Source organism: Podarcis cretensis, assembly GCF_951804945.1.
Source record: "Podarcis cretensis genome assembly, chromosome: 1".
NCBI lineage: Eukaryota > Metazoa > Chordata > Lepidosauria > Squamata > Lacertidae > Podarcis > Podarcis cretensis.
Window position 1 is genome coordinate 3,535,536 of NC_137170.1, and position 8,060 is coordinate 3,543,595.

An 8,060-nucleotide genomic window follows, 5' to 3' on the forward strand; every position below is an offset into this window, starting at 1 on the left:
CATGGGACTCAAATAATGCCGCTGGGAATGCACCAGCCCTCTCTGGGCTATGGCAGCTCCAAAACACTAAATGTAATTTCATGTTTTATCACTGGTAAGAAGTTACAGTATCATGACGCAGTGCTTACTCACAAGTAGTTCCAATGTAGAAATTACCTCCACCTTGCTGTTTTTAACTTGTGTTAAGCTTATAGCTACTCATTTGAAACGTGGACTCGTCTATAATAAATGCAGTAAATGGACAAAAGTGCAGAGATTCACAAAATGTTTAGGGTTACAGGCAGGGCAATTTAGGTTTGATGAGGCCCTCAGCTACTGAAGGTAATGGTGAAGGAGGTGAGGACAGGTGACCCCACCTAGCTACTGAGAAAGTAATTTTGAAAAGTCTTGAGGCCTGGTTGGGGAGGCGTGACTATACAGACCTAGGGGGGGGGGTCACCTGTCCTCACCTCCTTCAATGGGGCCCTTTCTATGTCCAGCTGTCCTTTGCCAACAACAAATTGTCACTATTTTTTTGTATTGAGTATATGCTATATGGAAATGTATGGACCTAATAGGTCTCTAAAGCCATTTGCCACTGTTAATAATAATAATAATTTATTATATGTACCCCACCCATCTGGCCGGGTTTCCCCAGCCACTCTGGGTGGCTTCCAACAAAGATTAAAAATACATTAAAATGTCACACATTAAAAACTTCCCTTCCATGCCTTCAGATGTCTTCTGTTGCTGTATGTAGGTTTTATTTTATGTTTTTTATCTTATATTTTGCAAATGCACATCCAGGGGTTTTTTTTGCTTTGAATTTTTTTGGGGCCCCCAAGAGAGTGGGGCCCTAAGCTATAGCTTGTTTAGCTTACACGTAAATCCGGCACTGGGTACGTGTACACCTGCGTCCTTCCAGAAAAAAACACTGCTCCTAAGGCTTGGTTTCCAAACGCTTGATCATCTTGGTCGCCCTCCTCTGAACATGTTCCAGCTTGTCAACATCCTTCTCAAACTGTGGCACCCAAAATTGGACACAGTATTCCAGGTGTGGTCTGACTAAGGCAGAATAAAAGGTAAAGGGACCCCTGACCATTAGGTCCAGTCGTGGCCAACTCTGGGGTTGCGGTGCTGATCTCGCTTTATTGGCCGAGGGAGCCGGCGTACAGCTTCCGGGTCATGCGGCCAGCATGACTAAGCCGCTTCTGGCGAACCAGAGCAGCGCACGGAAACGCCATTTACCTCCCCGCTGGTAAAGGTAAAGGTAAAGGTACCCCTGCCGTACGGGCCAGTCTTGACAGACTCTGGGGTTGTGCGCCCATCTCACTTAAGAGGCCAGGGGCCAGCGCTGTCTGGAGACACTTCCGGGTCACGTGGCCAGCGTGACAAAGCTGCATCTGGCGAGCCAGAGCCGCACACGGAAACGCCGTTTACCTTCCCGCTGGTAAGCGGTCCCTATTTATCTACTTGCACCCGAAGGTGCTTTCGAACTGCTAGGTTGGCAGGCGCTGGGACCGAGCAGCGGGAGCGCACCCCGCTGCAGGGATTCGAACCGCCGACCTTTCGATCGGCAAGCCCTAGGCGCTGAGGCTTTAACCCACAGCGCCACCTGCGTCCCACACCTCCCCGCTGGAGCAGTACCTATTTATCTACTTGCACTTTGACGTGCTTTCGAACTGCTAGGTTGGCAGGAGCAGGGACCCAGCAACGGGAGCTCACCCCGTCACGGGGATTCAAACCGCCAACCTTCTGATCGGCAAGTCCTAGTCTCTGTGGTTTAACCCACAGCGCCACCCTATTACTTCCCTTGATCTGGACACTAAACTTCTGTTGATGCAGCCTAGAATAGTGTTAGCTATTTTTTTGCTGCTGCATCACACTGTTGACACACTGTTCAGCTTGTGGTCCACCTAGATCCTTTTCCCATGTAAAGTCATACCTCTTGTTACGTTTGCTTCAGGTTAAATCTTTTCAGGTTGCGTTCCGCGGCAACCTGGAAGTACCAGAAAGGGTTACTTCTGGATTTCGCCGCTCACCCATATGCAGATGCTCAAAATGGTGGCACGCACACGCGCAAAAGTGGCAAATTGCGACCCGCGCAGACGCACGTTGCGTTCTGCTCAAGTTGCGAACGGGGCTCCGGAACGGATCCCTTTCACAACCAAAGGTACCACTGTACTGCTAGTAAGACAGGTGTCCACCATCCTATATTCGTGTACCAGGTTTTTCCAACCTAAGTGCAGAACCTGACATTTGTCCCTATTGAAATTCATTTTGTTAGCTTGTGCCAGGTTCTCCGATCTGTTCTCATTTTGAATTCCAATTCTGTCTTCTGCGGCATTAGCTACCCCTCCCAGTTCGGTGCCATCTGCAAATTGGATGAGCATCCTCAGGACGAAACATGCTAAGAGGAAGGCATGCTTGGCAAACCCTCAGTGTGATCAACTCCCACCCAGAAACCAATGTCCCAACTGTGGAAGGACGTGTGGATCCAGAATTGGCCTCCATGGTCACTGGCGGAGTCATGGAAGACAATTTTACTCGGCTTTGAGTGATCGCCAAAGGAGGATGAGCATCCCAACTCCCTTCATCCAAAAGACATTGAACCACCTGTCCAGGACAGAACCCTTCCACTTTTCCCCAGGATGACGAGGAACCCTTACTGGGTACTGGGTTATTTATTTAACAAGATTTATATAACATCCTTCTGGACCGTCTTGAGGGGCTGGGAGCTGGGGGCACTGTCATACAGTGGTTCCGCTCCTTCCTCCTGGGCCGTGTTCAGAAAGTGGTGGTGGGGGATGAGTGTTCAGACCCCTGGGCTCTCACTTGTGGGGTGCCTCAGGGTTCTGTCCTCTCCCCCATGCTTTTCAACATCTACATGCAGCCGCTGGGAGAGATCATCAGGAGGTTTGGGCTGGGTGTTCATCAGTATGCGGATGATACCCAGCTCTACCTCTCTTTTAAATCAGAACCAGTGAAGGCGGTGAAGGTCCTGTGTGAGTGTCTGGAGGCGGTTGGAGGATGGATGGCGGCTAACAGATTGAGGTTGAATCCTGACAAGACAGAAGTACAGTTTTTGGGGGACAGGAGGCGGGCAGGTGTGGAGGATTCCCTGGTCCTGAATGGGGTCACTGTGCCCCTGAAGGACCAGGTGCGCAGCTTGGGAGTCATTTTGGACTCACAGCTGTCCATGGAGGCACAGGTCAATTGTGTGTCCAGGGCAGCTGTTTACCAGCTCCATCTGGTACGTAGGCTGAGACCCTATCTGCCTGCAGACTGTCTTGCCAGAGTGGTGCATGCTCTGGTTATCTCCTGCTTGGACTACTGCAATGCGCTCTACATGGGGCTACCTTTGAAGGTGACCCGGAAACTACAACTAATCCAGAATGTGGCAGCTAGACTGGTGACTGGGGGCGGCCGCCGAGACCATATAACACCGGTCTTGAAAGACCTACATTGGCTCCCAGTACGTTTCCGAGCACAATTCAAAGTGTTGGTGCTGACCTTTAAAGCCCTAAACGGCCTCAGTCCAGTATACCTGAAGGAGCGTCTCCACCCCCATCGTTCTGCCCGGACGCTGAGGTCCAGCTCCGAGGGCCTTCTGGCAGTTCCCTCATTGCGAGAAGCAAAGCTACAGGGAACCAGGCAGAGGGCCTTCTCGGTAGTGGCACCCGCCCTGTGGAACGCCCTCCCATCAGATGTCAAAGCGATAAACAACTACCTGACATTCAGAAGACATCTTAAGGCAGCCCTGTTCAGGGAAGTTTTTAACGTGTGATATTTTAGTGTATTTTTGGTTTCTATGGAAGCTGCCAGAGTGGCTGGGGAGGCCCAGCCAGATGGGCGGGGTATAAATAAATTATTATTATTATTATTATTATTATTATTATTATTATATACTGCTTTGAAATAGATTGCTCGCCTCTTCTTCCCTTTGGCAAATGACTGTACTGTTGAAATGGCAGGGAGATTGCACTGGCCTATTTATTCTGAATGTTTGTATGTGATGCCAATAAAGGTTTGATGATGATGATGATATACTTTAAATGAGAATTGATACTTTTTAAAAAAAAATTAAGAAGTTACTTGGTTTTCATAAAATAATGCCCTTTCCATATGTTACTTCATTAACTTCTATCATGTTGCCTCTTACTCGCTATTTTCAATCTGAACTAAAAAGCTTCAAACGTCGGACCCTTTCTTCATAGGGAAGCCGCTCCAGCCCCTCGGTTCTTTTGGGTTTCCCTTTTCTGGCCCTTTTCCTGTAGCCTTATGAGGCTTTGACCTCGGGTGGGAAAAATATTGCGCCTGGGAAAGGGAAGTGGGAGTCAACAGACACTCAAGGAATAGTTTCGGAGAAAAGGCTTTTATTTCTACCATCCATGAACTGGTAGAAGGAGCAAGTGTGATAAGTCACAAAAAGCATGCACGAAGTTCACAGTCATGTGCACAAGCATATACAGTGGTGCCTCGCAAGACGAAATTAATCCGTTCCGTGGGGCTCTTCGTATAGCGGTTTTTTCGTCTTGCGAAGCAAGCCCATTGACAGCGCAGCGGATTAGCGCTATTAGCAGTTTAGCGGCTTTTAGCGATCAGCTGTTAAGCGGCTTATCAGCGGATCAACTGATAAGCGGCTTAGGAAAAGGGGGAAAAAACCGTAGGAACTCGCAAGACATTTTTGTCTTGCGAAGCAAGCCCATAGGGAAATTTATTTTGCGAAGCGACTCCCAAAACGGAAAACCCTTTCGTCTAGCGGGTTTTCCGTCTTGCGAGGCGTTCGTCTTGCGGGGCACCACTGTATACCCCTTTCCAGTTCCCTCCCCCTTTCTCCTCCCTCAGGAATCCTCCGAGCATGAACAGAAAGCTGTCTTGGGACTATTGGACTCTTCCCAGGAAAGGGGGAATGAGAAGCCGAGGGGGTGGGTCGAGGAGCCCTGGTGGTTCAGCATGTCCAAGATGTTGCAACCGAATGAGATAAGATTCGTTTCTCAGGCCTGAGTATTCTTGGCAATGACAGAGCCTATACACATTAGCCTTTAAAAGTAACATTTTGCCTTTTGCCACAGCATCTTGTGAGAAAAGCAGAGAAAAGCCGTTTTGGATTTTTAGAAGACAAAAGGAGTTTTGAGGCCTGGTCGATTATTGAAGCCTGGGGTAATTTCACAGACAGGATTTGGATATCCTGTCGCTACAAATGGACTGTGTTCCCTACCTTTGTTGCAATCTTTTTAGTTACAGCAAGCGGAATGTTTCTGGTGCTTAGCTAATGCCTTTTAGCTGCTGAGAAAAATGATTTTGAAAAGCTCTGAGAAGCTTTGAGCCTGCTTTGGTGGGGGGTGACTTCAGGCCTAGGTGAGGTCACCTGTCCTCACCTTCTTTCTGTTGTAAATAAAAATATGCCCTTTTCCCTTATGGGGTATCCAAGAGCCCATATGGAGTCCTTACATAGGTTCCCTATTGGTAGGGGAAAATAACAGAGGCCAACCAGAGAATATTGAGAAGCAAAGCAGCTAGTAAGCTTGATCTTTATTGAACTGTTGCAACAGGGGGCTCCCCTCACACGCAGGAAAGGAGGAGGACCCAGAACAATGGCGCGCAAGGCCTTATAAAGACTTGAAATTCCCATCCTGTAGATCAAGACCACCCCCAGAAACATTATGCATTCATCACAGAAGGGGTATAACCTAAGACCACCCCTCAGATAAGGCGATCTAAAACATGTTGTTTTTGTAGCACCCTGCTTGTGGTTAACGCTTAGCTGGAATGAAATATTCAACGCAGCAATAGAGAAATTAAAATAATAATTTATTTGTCAGACAAATAAATGAGAGGCACAGTGGTATATGGTTACCAAGCTCTGGCCTGGCCTCCTGCCATTCTGGCCAGCACTTATATTTCCTTAATCCAGCCCCCTTGCTCCTCCTGTGGCTGCCTCTGTCCAATCAGCCTGGTTGAAATTCCTATTGGCTGTTTGCTAGAACCAATCACAAAAGATACACCCATTTCCTTCTGCCTTTTTATGGGAAACAAAAAGCTATATATTCTTCTATCTATAAATGACAAATAAGTAGTAATATATCTTACATGTGTCTCAACAAGGAACCTTAATTACCAGCTCACCTCGCCCTATTGCCCTCCAAAACAGATGGTTTAATCTTAAATTTTTATCTTAAACAGATGTCAAGGATCATCATTGAAAGATCTCCTTCCTTTGGCGGTCTCTAAACAAAAGCTTGACAAATGCTCTAATGATATTTCCTGCTTGGCAAGGGGGGATGGGCTGGTGGCTGATGGCCCCTGTGATCTCTTCCAACTATATGAAATAAGAATCTAGCATAAGGATTTAACATTTCTTAGCTTCTAATTCCTTTGCATAATTACATTTAAGCCAATATATTTAATACATAACATAAATAACCTTTTAAAAGGAAAAGAAATCTTAAAAGGATTTCAGTTTAAGAAAGAAACAACTTTAGAAAAAGACTTCCCAAAATACTCTCTCCCTTTCTGCCAGCTAGATGCTTTTCCATTGCTCTTGACCTTTGAACCTTAGGAAAATATGGCTCAAGTTTAATGGGAGGCACATGGTTTTATTTTACTATTTACCCACTCTTAATTATGTTTTTCTCTTTTTTTATCTTCTGTAATATGTAGGGTCAGTGTAACCTTGGCTGTCAGCCTGTAATTCCCTTTTTGACTTTGAGAATTGTTTTCTGCTATAAATCAGGGGGCCCCCTTGTCTAGGAGAATAAACATCTTGCCAAGGTTCTTAGGCAGCTGCTCTTCTGCCTGGCATGAAACATTTGAAGATCTTTAAGCTCATTTTAAAATACAGGCCCTGATCAAGCCTCAATAAAAATGCAGGCTATGATTAGATGCCTCATTTTCTCCTGTCGCTTTGTTTATTTCCTGTCTGGCAGGTTACTTGTTTGGATTTCTTGGGGAGCCTGGGCAGTCTTTTGTAATGATAAGGCCCACACCCTTATTCAAACACAGATTAAGACAGGATTTGCGAAGGAAGAGACAATGGGGAGGCTTTTCCATTTTGACCATGTAGAGAAACATTTGCTCAGTTTAGGAATCAAAATGGTTCCAGGTTGGCTTTCCTGTGCTGATCTATGTACGTGTGGTTATGAACGTTGCCATGTGTCTAAGAGCATAAAATTCCTATCATACTTCATTCCCAACCCCGCCATGCCCTTTCTCAGATGAGGCGACCTCATGGCGCCGGGATTTCCAATGCGGTCGCGCCAGAGGCCATTTCGTTTTCAATTCCTTCCCAATGTTACGGCAAAAATCTGGGTGCGAGGCTGCTCTGCCACCCAGCTCATCGGACTAAGTCCGTGGGTCCCTGCGGAGGAAAATGAGCTCAGCCGGAGACAGGAGCAAACAGCAGAAGATCCAAGTTTATTGCGCAACAGGTTCAAGGCAAGATTGAACAGTGAGAAAGGGGTGACATGAGTTTTTGAAACTCCCTCCATGTCCCAGAATACAGTGCAAAACACGTCATGGATACATTAAAGAGAGGTTTGGTTACACAGATTACATCATGAATATATTAAAGGGAGGTTGGGTTACACAGATTAACATATGGAGGAGGGAGGGGGGAATATGCAGAGCTGGAGATATGCACAGATAAACACTTCCTGGGGATGAGAAAACAATGGTCCCAAATATGCCTAGTCTGGCACCTGACATTGCCTGGAGGAAAGGTTGATCAGAGCGATTTGACAGGATTAGGGTCTTGACACCTTGATGGATTATGGAAGACAGGGGAGGGGTGATGGAGTCCTAGAGAAATTGAGCAAATATATTGTAGTGAAGAAGGTGAAGAAGACATGCCCCCCCCTTCCGTAACACCAAGGACGTGGGATTTGCCTTATCACACAGCGCCGTTTTACGAATAGACAATAACGAAGACACCACCCCGTCAGTTTATTGATATTTCTTCTTCTTCTCTTCCCCCGCCCTCCCCGGCGTATTCCGCCTTTCCCCCTCAAACGGCTCTCGGGGCGGTTGGCGCGAGGCGAGTCCTGCGCATCCGCGCCAAGGGAGAGAGGAGGCGGCGGCGG

At 47.0% G+C, this 8,060-nt stretch overlaps 1 long non-coding RNA gene across 1 annotated transcript; it reads right to left on the bottom strand.

Moving 5' to 3' along the window:
• Nucleotides 1-4,057: 4,057 nt before the first annotated feature.
• On the bottom strand, nt 4,058-7,955 carry LOC307208837. The gene is made up of 3 exons (XR_013835249.1): nt 7,849-7,955; nt 7,177-7,263; nt 4,058-4,244 (listed from the first exon to the last, which is right to left on the bottom strand). It is a non-coding gene; the product is annotated as an uncharacterized lncRNA (long non-coding RNA).
• Between the last annotated feature and the right edge of the window lie 105 nt (nt 7,956-8,060).